Raw genomic sequence first — 18,660 nt, 5'->3', positions numbered from 1 at the left:
CTCTGTCATGTGACAACACAGAAAGAAGGTAGACTTTAAGCCAGGAAGAAAGCTCTTACTAGAGCCCAACCATGCTGGCACCCTGATCTCAGACTTACAGCTTCTAAAACTGTGAGAAATGAATTCCTATTGTTTAAGCCACCTAGTCTGTGGTATTTTGTTTTGGCGGCACAAATAGACCAAGACAATGGTGGATTAGGAAGCTACAGGCCCTCCTTCTCTGATAGAGAAAGAATTCAAGTTAAATATACAGACTACAACATCTCTATGAGAACCCTAGAGGTCAGCTGAGAAGCTTCAGCATCCAGGCCACTGCAAGACCAAGAAGGGATTTCACTGAATGGAGTAGGATTATTCATGGCATTTAGTGCAGCCATAACACAGAGCAACTAAGAGGAAAACCCCATGATAGGGCCCCTCCATTGGGATAAAAACTAAAGAGTAGATCATACATCCAATGTTCTAGTTTCTCTGGGTGCTGCCTGAGGACTGGTTTCTGTCTCTCCAGAGTCAGTCTGTTGATGAAACTGGTGCCAGGGTTTGGAAGTCATTGAAAATAGAGGCAATCAGCAGGTTAGATCTGCAGTTCTGCAGGCAGAATGCAAGAGGAGCAAGAAATTGTAAAAATTTGAGAGGTCCTAGAATTTCCAAATGGGCGGATAAGTGGTCTTCCTTTGCATGAAGCTAGTATGCAAAGACTGGGGAAAGTGTTTGTTTTATTTTTCAAATTCCCAAATCTCAGCAAAAAATTACAAGGCATACAAAGAAACTGAAACTTGGTTCAATCAAAGGACCAAAATAAAACTATACAAACCAAACTTAAAGAAATGCAGATCTATGAGTTGCTTGACAAAGAATTTAAAATAACAGTCATAAAGATGCTTAATGAGCTAAACAAAACAAAACAAAACCACAAACACACAACTAAGTGAAATCAGGAAAAAGATGTGTGAACAAAATGAGAATATCAGCAAATGATAAAAAGTGTAAAAAAAGGAGTTCCCGTCAGGGCGCAGTGGTTAACGAATCCGACTAGGACCATGAGGTTGCAGGTTTGATCCCTGGCCTTGCTCAGTGGGTTAATGATCGGTGTTGCCATGAGCTGTGGTGTAGGTCGCAGACGTGGCTTGCATCCCGCGTTGCTGTGGCTGTGGTGTAGGCTGGCAGCTATAGCTCCGATTCGACCCCTAGCCTGGGAACCTCCACATGCTGCGGGAGCAGCCCAAGAAATGGCAAAAAGACAAACAAACAAACAAACACAACCCAAAAAAACAAAAAAACAAAAAACCACTATAAAAAAGAACCAAACAGAAATCCTGGAGCTGAAAAATACAACTGAACTGAAAAATTCATTACAGAGGTTGAACAGAAGACTGGATTAGGCAGAAAAAAAATCTACAAACTTGGAGACAGGTGTGTGAAACTGAGTCATAAGAACTAAAAAAAAAAAGAAGAAAAATGAAGAGAGCCTTGTCAACTGAAAAGAAATACACAGCATGAAAGTTGTGAGTTAAGTTTTATTGGGGGCAAAATAAGGACTATAGCCTGGGAATCAGCATTCCAGATAGCTCTGAGAAACTGCTCTGAAGAAGTAGGGGAAAAGGTCAGTATATATGTGATTTTGGTGAAGGGGGGTTACTTGCAATCGAGCACACATTTTGTAGAAGGTTACTGCTAGTCACAAGGAGCAGAGGTCACCATGAAGGATTTTAGTGCTTTTCTAGATATGAGGAGATGCAAGAATTAGGCTCATAAAACCTCTCCCTGAACATATCTAGCTATCTGAAGGCTTCTTCTGCCAGTCTCTCCCAAAGTGCTGAATGCCTCACTCCTGTTCTCCACCCTGAACTTCCTTCAGGGTGTGTTGAAGGTCATTGGTGGCAGCAGCTTATGATTTAATCCTTGTTAGAAGCAGATGGCAAGTGCCAATTTTTAGTTGACAGCCTAAAGGATTATGAGATGTTATCAAGTGCGCTGATACATGTATTGTGAGAATCTGAAAAGAGGGGGATGCAGAGAACTTATTTGAAGAGATGGAAGCAACTCAATCCATCAACAGATAAATGGATAGACAAAATGTGGTATATACACACAATGGAATATCATTCAGCATTAAAAAGGAAGGAAATCATATCATATGATACACCATAAATTAACCTTATGGATATTATGCTGAGTGAAATAAGCCAATCACAAAAGATAAATAATGTCCAATTCCACCTAACAGGAAGGATTTAAAGCAGTTAAATTCATAGAAACAGAAAATAAAAGTGTTTATCAGGAGGAGGCAATGGGGTGTTACTGTATAATGGATGCAGAATTTCAGTTTTGTGAAATGAAAAAGTTCTGGAGACAGGTTGACAACATTGTAAATATACTTAACTACTGAGGTGTACAGTTAAAAAGATGGTAAAATTTATGCTATTTCTAAAACCACAATTTAAATAAAATGAACAAACAAAATTCATTTCCATGAACATCTAAGATGTTTTCAGTTGGTATAGATATTTAGCCATGAAGTCCAAATTTCTCTTTTCCCATATTAGGAAATTGAGACCCAGAAATATTAAGTCATTTGTTCAGTGTTGTATATTTAGTGACAGAGTTGGGACATGAGGCCATGTCTTTGCATCCCTACATTGTTTCTACTCACTCATGCTGCTTGTATTCCATCAGAAATTCCTTACAAAACACAGACCAGACTCTCATCAGCACCTTCTTCCAAGAAATAAGAAAGAGTACTAACAACTGGGTAACAACGGGGCCAGGGAAAAGTTAAGAATTTGGGAAAGAAAATAGGGAAATCAGGAGTTCCCGTCGTGGTGCAGTGGTTAACAAATCCCACTAGGAACCATGAGGTTGTGGGTTCGATCCCTGCCCTTGCTCAGTGGGTTAACGATCCTGCGTTGCGGCTCGGATCCCGTGTTGCTGTGGCTCTGGTGTAGGCTGGCAGCTACAGCTCTGATTAGACCCCTAGCCTGGGAACCTCCACACGCCGCGGGAGCGGCCCAAGAAATGGCAAAAAGACAAAAAAAAAAAAAAGGAAATCAAATAATCATTCTGAAAAGACCTATGTTTTCAGAGTAATATACAGTATATTAGGAATTTTAGACCCAGAGATCTGATTTGACAATTATAGTCAGATTTGAATCTATTTCAGGAATTACCTGGAATGATGGAGTGGTAATGAGATATCAGTTATCACTCTGTAATTGGAGTTTAAATGGCAAGCACTCCAAAACTAAGTACCTCATTTCCTCTGAAGCTACTATCTGTGTTAGAAAAGCTTTCATCAGATGGATAGCCCAGATAATGTAAAGATACGCAGATTTTGCCACTTATTTCTTATCAGCTACTTAGTAGGGGTTACAAAAAAGTTTTTATTCTGCTAAGCTTCACTATTTACATATCACTCTAACAAAAGAGGGCATCTGACTGTGGATATAATTACCAAATTAGGAAAAAGGAACAAAAGCTGAAATTATCATCAGGTATCTTAGGGGCATTAAAATACAAATTCGCACCTGTTTACAATAATAAATCCTCTTTAGAGTTTTTAAGAACCATATTAGTTTTTTGAAATTGAAAAAAGTCATTGTAAATCCACATAAATAAACAATATTCTGCATATGCCATCATATTTTATTCCAGAGGTTTACCTCGCTACCTGTCTTTTATTCAGACCGCATTGGGCTTCTACATTGGTGACTTTTTTTTTTAAGGTAGAAGTACATTAAAAATTAAGGCAGAAGTTTAGAATTTCTGGTTTATCTTTGTCTTCTGGTGAAGCTTACCTGAGGAGAAAATATTGTGTGGGGGCATGAAATTACTGAGGTCTTCACTTTATAGTTGGTGCATAAGCTAACTCCAAGTTTTAAGGATATCGTTAAACTTAATTTGTCAACTTTTATATGTATTAGAATGGAAAGTAATGGAATAGAAGAATTTATCCTCAAAGGATCAATTAAAAAAGTATATGAATTTTCTGTATATTAATTTATGTGTTCTTTAGTAAGAGTTCTACATTTGATAACTTTACCCAAGCAAGAATTACTTAGTTGTGCTAAGGATACAAAAAATACAATAATAGAAGATAAAGGAGAAAAAATTAAACAGAATTGTTCGTTATATTTCAAAATGTACTTGTAAAATAATAGAACTATGTCACTGGAAAACAGTAAGTGAAATTTCAGTGCCTTAGTGGAAATGTTATACCACTTGACAAAGACTGATGTGTAAAATGAAGCAAAATATGAAAATCCCCGGTAAGTGCAGAAATATAAATTACTTGTCATCAATGTTAAACATATTTTAATTTTTAATAGCAAATTATTTGTATATTGCTAATATAAGCAGGGTGGGACCTTTAGCATTAAAACAGTGCCTACATCAGATACTGTCTGTTTACACAATGACCTACATACACATTTTGGAAATAACATTTTTAACTGAAATCAGCAATTCTCTGCACTTAATATGAGCTAAAATATTTGTCTAGACATTCATACGCAATGCAAATGGAAGGTAATCACTGAGAAATTTAAACTAAAAATAATTTTTACTCAATTACCTAGCCAATCACAATAAAAATATCTTGAGATTTTTAAAACTCAAACAGTCTACAATAATATTAAATTTCTCTGGTTCTTTTGTTAGGGCAGACAGACCTAACCTAACAGTTTTATAAGGCAACAGTGAATATATACAATATTCAAAATATATTTAGGTTAGGGTTGCATCTATGCGTAGACTAGCATCTTCTATGATATGATTTGTGGAAAACAGTAAAGTTCAGCTGTGTAAAGATGCACCTATTGTTTGTCTACTGAGGACTCTATGAAGACTCTTTAGAAAGGAAATAAAGGAAACAGAGAAGTTCATTATCTCAGATTGCATATAATGAATCTGGCATAGTTTGTTGTTAGATTAGCTAGCCTAGCAAATTTTAAAATTCAAAAGGAATGGGACACTAAGTCAATATATTTTGATAGTGAGGAGGGCTCAGCAGGAAAGACTGAGTACATTGGGGCCCTTCCAGGGAAGCTGACCTAGATGGAACAACCTAATTAGGTAATTGGGAAACTGGATAATAGCTAGAGGGCATCAGCAAGTTGAAAGAATATTGATGCCATGTATATACCACATCTATACTATTAATATCTTTTTCCCAATTCAACATCTGATGGGACAAATACATATTTAGCCATTAAAATATAGGTACATAAAGCATGCCTTTATATTTCCACATCACTCAACACATTGTACTTAGTTAAGTATTCATTATGTTTTTACCTGTCAAATTCAGACTCAATTTCTACTGGTGAGTATCTTCCATGTCTCCCTGATTGGTCACGGGATCTCTCTGATTGACTATGAAATCTCTTTGTTTGGCCATAAGATCTCTCTGATAGGACATTAGATCTCTTTGAGTGGTCACGAGATCTCTCTGAGTGGCCATGATATCTCTCTGATTGGCTATGAGATCTTTCTGTATGGCTACGAGACCTCTCTAATTGGCCATGAGAGTGCTCTGATTGGCCACAAGAGCGCTCTGATTGGCTGCATGAGTGCTCTGGTTGGCTGCGAGAGCGCTCTGATTGGCCACATGAGCACTCTGATTGGCCACGTGAGCGCTCTGATTGGCCACGAGATCTTTCTTTGTAGCCACGAGATCTCTCTGCTTGGCCATTAGACTTTTCTGATTGGCCTCGAGATCTCTCTGAATAGTGTCGGTATTCTTCTGATTGCTCTTGAGGACTTTTCAATTGAAGTTGGTTTCCCTTTGATTGGCCTTTATTCTTCTCTGCTTGGGCCTTAGAATTGTCATTGCATTTCTCCTGCAAAGAACCACAATTTTGCAAAACAAATGAAACATATACCCCATGATTTCATTAAGTCTTAATATGTTGTCAAGACCATTTCCGTGGGCAACTCTTTTTTTAGAATTCTACTGCCCCGACTTTTATACACTAAACAGTTTTCAGAACTAATGTGTAGAAAGATCTGATGTCTCATGTCTTTGACACAAAGAATACTACGCATGTAAAACTTTATTAAAGTGTTTCAAATATGGAAAATTAGTTGCTTTTTGAATTTGAATATATTACAAAGTCATGCTCTACCTTACCATTTTCTGGATCTACGTTTTACCTAAAGAAACAACAGATTCTGTGACTTTATATTTGAGAGACAGAATACTTAGTAATATTTTGCAGCACAATTCCTTAGAACCATAGGAAAGTATTCAGAATCATACTATTTATTCTTCATCTGTTCAGGATTATTAGAAAGAAACGATCAACTAACACAGTATTACAAATCAGCTACACTTCAGTTTAAGAAAACCTAAAAGAAACTATCTCTTCCATATAAATTAATACTTAATTCTAGAAAGACAAGTGAGGGGATAGGTTGAAAGCAGAAGGTAGGCTTCTTACTGTTCAAGTAAATTAGCCTGGCAACAACTCAGTCTTTAAAACATCAATTTTTAAATCAAAAGGGAGTGGAGTGAATCAGCCAAATGGAAATAGTGGAACTTTGACAAATCTCCTTATAAATGTAAATGGGCAAAGTCATATGGACGTGCTAAGAAATTAAGCTTTTCTACTACCAAATACTGCCCGGCAAAGACAACATTACTAGATCTGGACTTGTGATTCTCTAGTATAACATTACCAGAAGCTGAAAGCAACTGTTAAAACACAGGGAAGGTATTGGCATAAATAATATTATTCACATAAAACTTTAGTAAAATTAAAAAATATGAAAAATCTATTGCTTTGCTAAAGCATAAAGCCATAGTCACTGTCCAAATTGTCTACTGCAAAACATAAATAAGGAGATTGGGTGGAATGCACATGTATCTCTTTTCTTTTCTAAGTGACTAGCATGGGACAGCAGGAAGTATTGAGACCTGTCTCCTACAGACCCATATGCACCCAAGTACCTTTCCAAAGGAACTTGTAGTCTTTTTTACAAATGTTGATATAAAAAATAATTTCAGGAGTACCTGTTGTGGCTTGTGGTAATGAACCCAACTAGTATCCATGAGGATGCGGGTTTGATCCCTGGCCCTAGTCAGTGGGTTGAGGATCCAGCGTTGCCATGAGCTGTGATGTAGGATGCAGACATGGCTTGGATCTGGCATGGCTGTGGCTGTGGCTGTGGCCAGTAGCTGCAGCTCTGATTTGACCTCTAGCCTAGGAACTTGCATGTGCTGTGAGTGTGGCCATAATAATAATAATAGTAAAAAATAATTTCATTAAATTGGATACCACAGATTTACAATAGAAACTATCAAAAACAATAGATACTTTCCTTATAGACAACAGAAACTACCAAAAAGAATTGTGTTGAATAAATACAACTGTGTTCTATTGATACAAAGATTGAATCTTGTGAAGAACAAAACCAGCTTATTAGAATTTCAAAGCATGATTGAAAACTGTAATTGTTATTCAACTTATTGGTGGAATGACTATGCTTAAATTTTAATATATCTCTTTATTGCAGAGTACTTTTTTCCAGTGAGTTCTGCTATAATGACAGTCTCAAAAGTCTCAATTCTGGAGTTCCCGTCGTGGCGCAGTGGTTAACGAATCCAACTAGGAACCATGAGGTTGCGGGTTCGGTCCCTGCCCTTGCTCAGTGGGTTAACGATCCGGCGTTGCAGTGAGCTGTGGTGTAGGTTGCAGACACAGCTCGGATCCCGCGTTGCTGTGGCTCTGGCATAGGCCGGTGGCTACAGCTCCGATTCAACCCCTAGCCTGGGAACCTCCATATGCCGCAGGGGCGGCCCAAGAAATAGCAACAACAACAACAACAACAACAACAAAAAGACAAAAGACAAAAAAAAATAAAATAAAAAAAGTCTCAATTCTGAGAGAAATACAAAGATGCTTTCAAGTTGAAAATACTATTTTACAATATTTTTAGTTCATTTATGCATCTTAGACTATAGCAGATGTAAGCTCATGTCCTTTTTTCCAAACTTTGTCAAAACTTCCTCACCCTACAGATTAAACGTCATCTCTTCCATCAAACTTTCATAAGTCTCCCTAATCAAAATAAATTACTGAATCCCCACAATATATAATTTATACCCTATTAGAACATGTACTGCAAATTGCCTGGCATTAAATTTCCTTCTTATCTTTCTTTCTCACCATCACATAAAATACCCGAGGCAGGGCTATTCTGGTACCTTGCATAGTGCCTACAGTAGACATTTAATATTTGCTAAATAAATCATTTAAATATTTGAAAATGTAATATATTCCCCTTCCCCCAAAATCTGCATTTACATAACTTCACAAAAATTGTTTAAGCTCCCAGAACCATCATTTTAAACTAAATGACCACATAACACTTTAGGAAGAATTAGTTTATAGGCCAAGCCGAAATCATAGCATCGAAGTTAACTTATGAATCTGGATATGAGCACCTCTCGAATTTCTGTCCAGTGATTAGATCATCTATACAAGTTTAGAGGTGTCGGATTTACCATCATAGTATGTCTTATCTGTTGGTTCCAGAGTCCATGCATATGCTATGTCATTTGACCTGTAGTTTTCACAACTTATTCACAAATCTACTAAAACTGTTTTTATACTAAAATTAAGATCAAAGACTCTTATTATTATATAAGGACAAAAATAAGAATGATCATACACAACAAAGCATGAAACCAATCTTCTATTTTGACACTTTATAAATTCAAAAGTTCTATCAATGATTAAAAATAGCAAAAATTAAACATTTATTAAAAGTTACAGAGGAAAATTAGTTAATAAATACTGAATTTAAGTTATGCTCAAAGCAGTATGGGGGAATACTAACAAACAATCCCTACTCTTAATAGCATTTAAAATAATTCTTTGGAGTTCCTGTTGTAGCGCAGTGGAAACAAATCCAACTAGGAACCATGAGGTTGTAGGTTCAATCCCTGGCTTTGCTCATTGGGTTAATGATCCGGCATTGCCATGAGCTGTGGTGTAGGTCACAGACGTGGCTCGGATCTGGTGTTGCTGTGGCTGTGGCGCAGGCTGGCAGCTATAGCTCCAATTGGACCCTTAGCCTGGGAACCTCCATATGCTGCGGGTACAGCCTTCAAAAAGACAAAAGACACACACACACACAAATAAAATAATTCTTAATATTTAGAGATACATTAAACTTAGGACATTTATATTGGTTAATTCTTCGTCTTAATTTACCTGAATCATTAAAGGCTGCCTGTTCAAAGGGCTTTGTCCAGTCTTGAGTCCAAAAAGTTTTTGGTTTGGTTTATCATTTCTTTCCTCGACTTTGTTTCTGAACCTTGAGTATCCTTTGAAAGATAATTATTTTCTGTATTTTCGGTCAGTAAATTCAACATATCTTTCAGAAGCATTATCTGTGATCTCATTGTTTTAAAGCTATGCACTGAGTTTTGCAAAACTTTTGCTATTTCATTAGTCTGGTATCATCTGAAAGTCTGAGTGAACTCTAGAACAGTCTTTGTCATACTATTTCTATTTGCACACCTTACTATGGTAGTCTTCTCTTTATACATACCTCAAATTTGGTTTCATATTCCACCAAAGTTGGGATATGAAATTAATTGAAAGAATAATAGGAAAAGGAGAGATGGAGAGAAACTGTCTGCTTTGTATCAATCATGTGAATATTTGCCTCAATCATCTGCTTTGATTTGGATGTAAAGACAGCTTAAGGAATGATCAAAGAATGTGGGATCAATTTTATATTTAGTTAGAAACATGAGAGTGGGCCACCTCACCATTCTTAGCAGCTTTGCCACTATAATAACCACTATTCCACCTTTTCTCAGAACCTGCTAAGGCACTGAAGGATTCAAACAAGGACTATAATAAAGTTGAGTAGGAAGCTGACAGGGGCTTAGAGTATGCACAGTGTCAAGACGGTTCCAACCTGTTCACTAAACCATAGAGATCCTCTGTTGCTGAAAAACCTTCTCTACTATGGCAATGTACAGCACATTCATATTAAAATATGCACACTGTACTGACCGATGTGATTAGGGATACAAAGGACATTCTTCGGGTTCTTCTGTACTCTCTTTGCCCTACAGCATTTTCTTTTCAAAATGTGGATGCCATGGTGCTCAGGTTATCGACCATGCTCTTAACCCTCCTGTAATGCCTCCTAAAAGTGGGATTGGACCACCCAAACAGGCTTGTGAACAAGCACAAAACATTTTTCATTCTTATCCTGCTCTCCCTTAAGGAAGAAACTCAAAGTAAAAAAAAAAAAAAATTTAATGGAGTTCCTGTCGTGGCTCAGTGGTTAATGAATCTGACTAGGTACCATGAGGTTGTGGGTTTGATCCCTGGCCTTGCTCAGTGGGTTAAGGATCCGGCGTTGCTGTGAGCTGTGGTGTAGGTCGCAGACATGGCTCAGATCCCCTGTTGCTGTGGCTGTGGTGTAGGCTGGCAGCAACAGCTCCGATTGGACTCCTAGCCTGGGAATTTCCATATGCCGTAGGTGCGGCCCTGGAAAAGACAAAAAGACCAAAAAAAATTTTTTTTTTTGTCATGGCAAAAATTCTTACCAATTCTGTATACATGTATTTCCAAGGAAGATAAAACTAGCAACATAATACTACTTTAGAACGCACTGAAGTTTGCGATTTGCTTACCCAGTTATTCACAAATATTTCAGTCTTTTTACCATGTATGTTTCTTTGTATACTTTACCTCTCTGCCGGCGATGCTTACGAGTATTTGATCGCCGTCTTGAAACTGAGTTATTTTTTATATGGTTCTCTGCCCCATCCTTTATTTCTTCAGTGCTTGTATCTTCTATCTTTCTAAGGATTATAATGTCATCTATATTACAAAACACATAAAAATGAAGACAACAAAAAACTGAATTACAACAATGTATCTCAAGAGAACAATCTGTATTCTAGCTCATCATATTTCAGAATATTTAAAAAATTGGTAGCCCTAAAAAATTAACTATAATTATAATGGACTTGTGAAACTATAGCAAAGACCAAACAATGTAGACATTTTAGGGTTAGTTTCCTGGAAAAAAAAAAAAGAAAAAATTCCTATTAAACAGATGTATAGTAACTTCATTTATGCAAAAATAAAATATTGTCAGAATAAAAGTAGCTTAAGCAGGAAATCAGAGTGAGCCGCATACATTACTTTGTAGGGGGCAGGAAGGAGTAGGTCAGGTTGCTCAAAGAGAGGGAAGTGGCATTACAATGAGATGGGTAGGGAGATGATTGGGCTCTGGTAATTCTTGTCCTGGCCTCAGATCCATTGGGAACATTAACTGCAGGGGTCTCCACAGACTCAGCCTCTTCTACTCATTCCCTTGCAAGCACAAAGCTTTTCCCCCACAGTTCACAATATTCTCACACAACTATCATTTATCAAAGAACTTCCGAGGTAACCAAGGAAATGAGGTTGGGTTGAGAAGGAGGAGGAACCCATAGAGAGATATTCTTAGAACTATATCAGGGGAGATACCTTCTTAGAATTCCCAGTTTGACCCTGAAATTCATTTTTGCATAAAATATTAAAATGGTTGTTGCAGTCCAAGTATCAGTAAACAAAATAGACTTTTGTGCACTGCCCTAGAAACCTGTTCACTCTTTATAATATTGTTTCTATGGAGGCAATTCTTTTTTTTGTCTTCTGTTTTTTTAGGGCTGCACCCGAGACATGTGGAGGTTCCCAGGCTAGGGGTCCAATCGGAGCTGTAGCCACCGGCCTATGTCAGAGCCACAGCAATGCGGAATCTGAGTCGTTCTGTGACCAACACCACAGCTCACGGCAACACCAGATCCTTAACCCACTGAGGAAGGGCAGGGACTGAACCCGCAACCTCATGGTTCCTAGCTGGATTCGTTTCTGCTGCGCTGCGATGGGAAATCCAGGAGGCAATTCTTTACACACTCAACAGCTGGCATACAAATGAGATACTTGAACATAACAACACATTTGTCAGCTGGAAGTTGCCTGTATATGATTAAGCACAAACTGAATAACATAGAGACTAAATGTTCCAGGATTGCAGAGAAAAGATGGACTACTGTGTACCAGAACGATTGCAAATCCTTGTGATAGAGGTGGGTAAGATGGATAGAATTTGAATCAGGGCACTCCATAAAAGAGAAACAACACAAGAAAAGCCTTGGAGCCAGGAATTAATATGTTCAGGGAGAAAATCAGCTTGGCTAGAATAGAAGTCTAGTGCTGGAGAGTTATGAGGGAAAAGGTTAAACAGATGAGATGGATGACAAAAAGCCTTGCCTGTCAGAAGCTAAGGCACGTAGTGAGGATTATGGACAGGGCTGAGGGGAGAATTCCATATACCCTCTAGCACAGTGCCATGTCAATCTACCATATAACAAGCACTTTGTGAGAGCATCTATGTGCTTGGCAACATGTTAGGTAACACATGAAATCAGGAAACTGATCAATGCTTTTTAAATAGAGAAAGAATTTATATTATCAATCACTGTACACAACTGTTTGAAAGAAACCACCATCCTTTCTGTGATCAATAATCTTAATTTCATTTGACTATCTTTAGAAACTGTCCTCATTTTAAAGGGAACTTGTTTTGGCAAAAATTGTAAAGCTGCCTAGACCACAAAAGGAGGAGGGTCAAACAAAATGTGGAAGATGGGTGCATTTAATATAGCATTCAATCTTTAAAAGCAAGTAGATTTGTTATTTCCAAGACAATTTCTGCATGGCCCACGATAAAGTAGAAAAGCTTTGTATAATACAGATCTTGTATCTCACCTCATGCCAAATGCTGACTATTTCATTTCTATTTACACTTAGAACTCTGATATGGTATGTTCACCTCAGAACAAGCCTGTGTGGCATAGTACTCGTCTAAACTAATAAGGTCCAGGCATCAGTATTTAAAATACCAACTGTGATTAAAGTCAAGTGAGCAGGAAATTTTAATCTTGAAGGTGCTTCAGATTCAAAAGGGAGAAAAGAAATATACTTCAGTTACATAGTCTTGAACATTCACTCAATCTGTGCTAGATTTTCTGGAAATAAACCTAATATTTGGGATTTCATAAATATTTCATGTTAAATTCACAAATGTTCAAACTGAAATATAATTGGGAAAATAGTATTAGGAAAAGCTATGTATGGCCCAAACATAAAATGTACCACGGGATTAAAATAAGATGTAAGGTATTGCCTAAGTGAAATGAGTTTAGCAATGACATTCCTTTCTTTTTCCTTTTTTTTTTTTTTTTGTCTTTTTGCTATTTCTTTGGGCCGCTCCTGCGGCATATGGAGGTTCCCAGGCTAAGGGTCTAATCGGAGCTGTAGCCACTGGCCTACACCAGAGCCACAGCAACGCAGGATCCGAGCCCACTGAGCAAGGGCAGGGACCGAACCCGCAACCTCATGGTTCCTAGTTGGATTCGTTAACCACTGCGCCATGACGGGAACTCCCCTTTCTTTTTCTAAATGGTTCCTTATTTGACTGTTAGGTAACAAGAGAGACTCCATAGTCCTTTCCAGCTCTAACATTCTATCAATAACATTAGAAAGTTGAAAGAAAAAAATACATAGTGTAAGAAGTATTTGTTTCATAGAAATTCACTTAGATACATGGTAAATGTTTAATAATTAATGTTAATTAATTGAACTGAATTGGTATTTAATATTATTAACACTAAAAAGCTTTCTCATTTATATGCACGTGGCCTGTAAAAAGTGCTTTATTTCTCTACTGGGTTTTCCTTTTCCTCTGAGTATACAGGTATATGTTAAGTGGGCCAAAGTTAATAGATGGTTTCACAGCAGAAAAAAACCTGAGAAATGCCAGAGGTCTTAATTTTTCAAACATACTAGTCAATTATCAACTTATTTAAAAACTTAATTACTTTTTGTTGAGGTAGACATTTTACAATACATATGTGTATCAAATCATCACATTGCACACCTTAAACTTACACAATGGTATATGTCACATCTCTATAAATTTGGAAAGAATAAAATTTTTAAAAAATCTTACTTTTCAAAACTTACAATTATTTATACCCTTGGATGCCTTGCAGGTGTTTTTGTTTTTTTTTTTTAAGCGCAATTATACATACTTTTAATCCCTGGATTTTTAAATTCCAGTGACCACTATTTGACTTATTGCATTATAATGGAATTATGTGATAACATATACAGCTAAAAATCAAAGATCTTATCAGCTATGATTTAGAGATGAAATCCAATTACTGCGCAGCCTCTCCATAGAAAAGAGAAAACAAATGCTTTTGAACCTGGGCAAGATGTATAAGGACCCTTTCAATATAGTCTATGATTTTATGAAGAAGGTGTCCTTAGTATAACAATCAACCTTTTTGCAGATGCTCATGTCCTTTTCCCTAGTTCTCAAGATATAATCGTTCAGAGACATGGTACTTTGTTCTTGCTACTCTCTGTAATGACATTCTCTACAAATCCATCTGGAGAATACTTAGGTAGCCAAATCTCTCAGGGAGAACAATTTGGTCCAGGTCTCACCAAAGAGCCTCAAATTTGAACTCTTGACCTAAGTGAGATATACTTAGTCTCAGAAATACACTGTGAGGACTGAGAACAACATTCTTCATACAGTTTAAAATACATCACACTGCTTGAGGTACCATATGAATAATTAAATGTTTATAAAAATTAAATAATTTGTTGTGAAATCTAACTATATTGCCTGGTATTTTAGAATATGTTGAAAGCACCATTTTATTATCTATAAACATTAAATACACCTCAATTTTTGTAAACACTGTTTTGTCAATTTTAAATACTTAAAATACGAGATATCTCAAAAAACGTGACTTAGTTTCCTCTCAATTTCTGAGAGACTCTGACTACACATATTTCCAGAACACTTAAATCCAGAACACTTAAAACGGCAGATAACTGCATGCATTTACTTAGCTGCTTTTCTAACTACATCATTAGCTACTTGAGAAGAGGCCATTGTTTATTTATCAGTGTACTAAGTGCCTAGCACAATGCTTAAAACAGAGTGGATACTTTGTAAACACTTATGGGTCTATGATCCAAATACATCTAGCAAGCAGAAAGGGTTCCTCTCTTTTTAACTACTGTACTTTTGCCTTAGTTTCCTTTAGATAGAAGTGGTGAACCGGGGGGTGCATTTCCCACTAAGTTCTTGCTGTTGCCAGTTCCAAATATGGTCTTATCTTTTTGCTTTTTATTTCTAAAAAAACGCTATATTACCTTTCGGGAATGTTCATTAGGGACAAGAATGAAAATATGTTTGTAGAGCCTTTTCCTATTTGAGTACATCTTATTACAATGGAAGTAATATCCTTGAATTCAATGTAAATAATACAAGTAATATATGTATATAATATATAAGTATATAAATAATATAAAATCATATCTATAATATATAAATAATATAAATGTGTGCTTATGTGTAGTTATCCAAAAACAAAGATATATATTGCTAAAAGTAATCTTTTCATTTTAATAAAAGCATGGGGAAATTTGTTGGAAAAGTATAGATTTCTCACCAACTCAAAGAAATAACATGTATTTGCTCTTTAGGGTGTATATTTCTTGACTTCAAACTGGAAGGGTCTTAAATGACTAATCAAAAGTTTTTCCAGGAGTTCCCGTCATGGCGCAGTGGTTAACGAATCCGACCAGGAACCATGAGGTTGCGGGTTCGGTCCCTGCCCTTGCTCAGTAGGTTAACGATCCGGCGTTGCCGTGAGCTGTGGCGTAGGTCGCAGACGCGGCTCGGATCCCTCCTTGCTGTGGCTCTGGCGTAGGCCGGTGGCTACAGCTCTGATTTGACCCCTAGCCTGGGAACCTCCATATGCCGCGGGAGCGACCCAAGAAATAGCTAAAAAGACAAAAAAAAAAAAAGGTTTTTCCATTTCCCGCTGAACAGATCAAAACCTGGACTCTCATTTGTCTGAAATGGTATAAATATGGATATGGGGAACCAGTGTTTATGAGCATGGAACAGTGACCTCTTAAGATTTTTCACAACCCTAAGATTATGAAATTTTACTGTCATATGCAGCCTCCAGCTAACTTACCATATTTTATTTGACATCTTTCTTCAGTCTTCCAATTATGATTTGAGCCAATCTTTTCCAAACTACACTCTCCAATATTCTCCTAGCTCTAATCATCTACTTAAATGACAATGCATCCTAAATCTCTTGAATATGGTATTGTCCAAATTAAACCAAACCACCACTTCCTTCAAGCTTCCAAAGTTTGACATTATCTATCTTTCAACCAAATGATTTTTTCACCTCTCTCAAGTTGACTACATCTCTAAAGGTCGGTACCCAAATCCAGAGAGAGGTAACTATTTTTTTTTTGTCTTTTTGCCTTTTCTAGGGCCGCTTCCTGTGGCATATGGAGGTTCCCGGGCTAGGGGTCCAATCAGAGCCACAGCTACCAGCCTACGCCAGAGCCACAGCAACGCAGGATCCGAGCTGTGTCTGCAACCCACACCACAGCTCACGGCAACGCCGGATCGTTAACCCACTGAGCAAGGGCAGGGATCGAACCCACAACCTCATGGTTCCCAGTTGGATTCATTAACCACTGCGCCACGACAGGAACTCCCAGAGAGAGGTAACTATTCCAGCTTTTCCCAAATTGCTAGCTAGCCAAAAGTGAGGCTTTAGGCCCACTTTCTGAAGGACATATAGCAACATTTACTCAACTTTTTCCATATGTCAGGCACTGTAATTTGTGCACCTTACATGTATTACCTCATTTAATACATAAGAACTCTACGACACAGTAATACACAATTGAGGAAACTTAGGCTTGAAGAGATAAACTTGCACAAGTTATACAACCACTAAATTTTGGGGACCAGGCCACTCTGAAACCATTGTCCCTAATTTTCTGAATTTTGAGAGAAACCCATTGCTTTGCTATTTATCAGTTATATATTTTTACCTCTATAAGCATTTGTTAAAATACCAATCAATTGGAGTTTCCGTCGTGGCTCAGTGGAAACGATGTGGTGAGAGTGGATGTCCTTAACTTGTTTTTGATCTTAGGGGTAAAGTTTTCAGTATTTTACCATTAATCCATGAGGACGCAGGTTCGATCCCTGGCCTCACTCAGTGGGTTAAAGATCTGGTGTTGCCATGAGCTGTGGTCACAGATGCGGCTCAAATTCTGTGTGGCTGTGGTTGTGGCTGTGGCATAGGCAGGCGGCTACAGCTCCGATTCGACCCCTAGCTTGGGAACCTCCATATGCCTCGGATGCGGCCCTGAAAAGACAAAAATAAAATAAAATACCAATCAGTAAAATAAACACAAAGAAAAAAGCAGAAAGCATTTGATTTTACCTTAGTGCTATAAATTCCCCTCAGTTCTGGGATTTTTTCCTCCATTCAGGGTTCCCGTGGTGACAGGGCAGGGCCAAGAATAAGACAAGCAAGGCACTCACCTCAGGCATAAAAGTTAAGGAGGCTTCAAAAAACTTAGTATGCAAGGATGTCCGCTCTCGCCACTACTCTTCAACATAGTTCTGGAAGTCCTAGCCACAGCAATCAGAGAAGTAAAAGAAATAAAAGGAATCCAAATTGGAAAGGAAGAAGGAAAACTATCCCTATTTGCAGATGACATGATACTACACCTAGAGAATCCTAAAGACTCTACCAGAAAACTGTTAGAGCTCATCCATGAATTTGGCAAAGTCGCAGGATACAAAATCAATACACAGAAATTGACAGCATTTCTATACACTAACAATGAAAGAGCAGAGAAAGAAATTAGGGAAGCAATCCCGTTTACCACTGCATCCAAAAGAATAAAATACCTAGGAGTAAACCTACCTAAAGAGACAAAAGACCTGTACTCTGAAAACTATAAGCCGCTGACGAAAGAAATCAAAGATGACACAAATAGATGGGAAGATATACCATGCTCGTGGATTGGAAGAGTTGATATTATCAAAATGACTATACTACCTAAGGTAATCTACAGATTCGATGTAATCCCTATCAAATCACCAAGGACATTTTTCACAGAACTCGCACAAAATTATTTTAAAGTTTGTTTGGAAGCACAACAGACCCAGAATAGCCAAAGACATCCTGAAAAAGAAAAATGGAGCTGGAGGAATCAGGCTCCCAGACTTCACACTATACTATAAAGCAACAATCATCAAAACCACATGGTACTGGCACAAAGACAGAAATATAGATCAGTGGAACAGGATAGAAAGCCCAGAATTAAACCCACACACCTACAGCCAACTAATCTATGACAAAGGAGGCAAGAATATAGAATGGAGAAAGGACAGCTTGTTCAATAAGTGGTGCTGGGAAAACTGGACAGCCACATGGAAAAGAATGAAATTAGAACACTCTGTAACACCATACACAAAAATAAACTCCAAATGGATGAAAGACCTAGATATAAGACCAGATACTATCAAACTCCTAGAGGAAAACATAGGCCAAACACTCTCTGACATCAATGACAGCAACATCTTCTCAGATCCACCTCTCAGAGTAGTGACAACAAAAACAAAAATAAACAAATGGGACCTAATCAAACTTCAAAGTTTCTGCACAGCAAAGGAAACCCTCAACAACACAAAAAAGACAACCCACAGAATGGGAGAAAATCTTTGCAA

The sequence above is a fragment of the Phacochoerus africanus genome, chromosome X, assembly GCF_016906955.1.
Source record: "Phacochoerus africanus isolate WHEZ1 chromosome X, ROS_Pafr_v1, whole genome shotgun sequence".
Classification (NCBI taxonomy): Eukaryota; Metazoa; Chordata; class Mammalia; order Artiodactyla; family Suidae; genus Phacochoerus; species Phacochoerus africanus.
Note: the sequence above shows the minus strand (reverse complement) of the source record.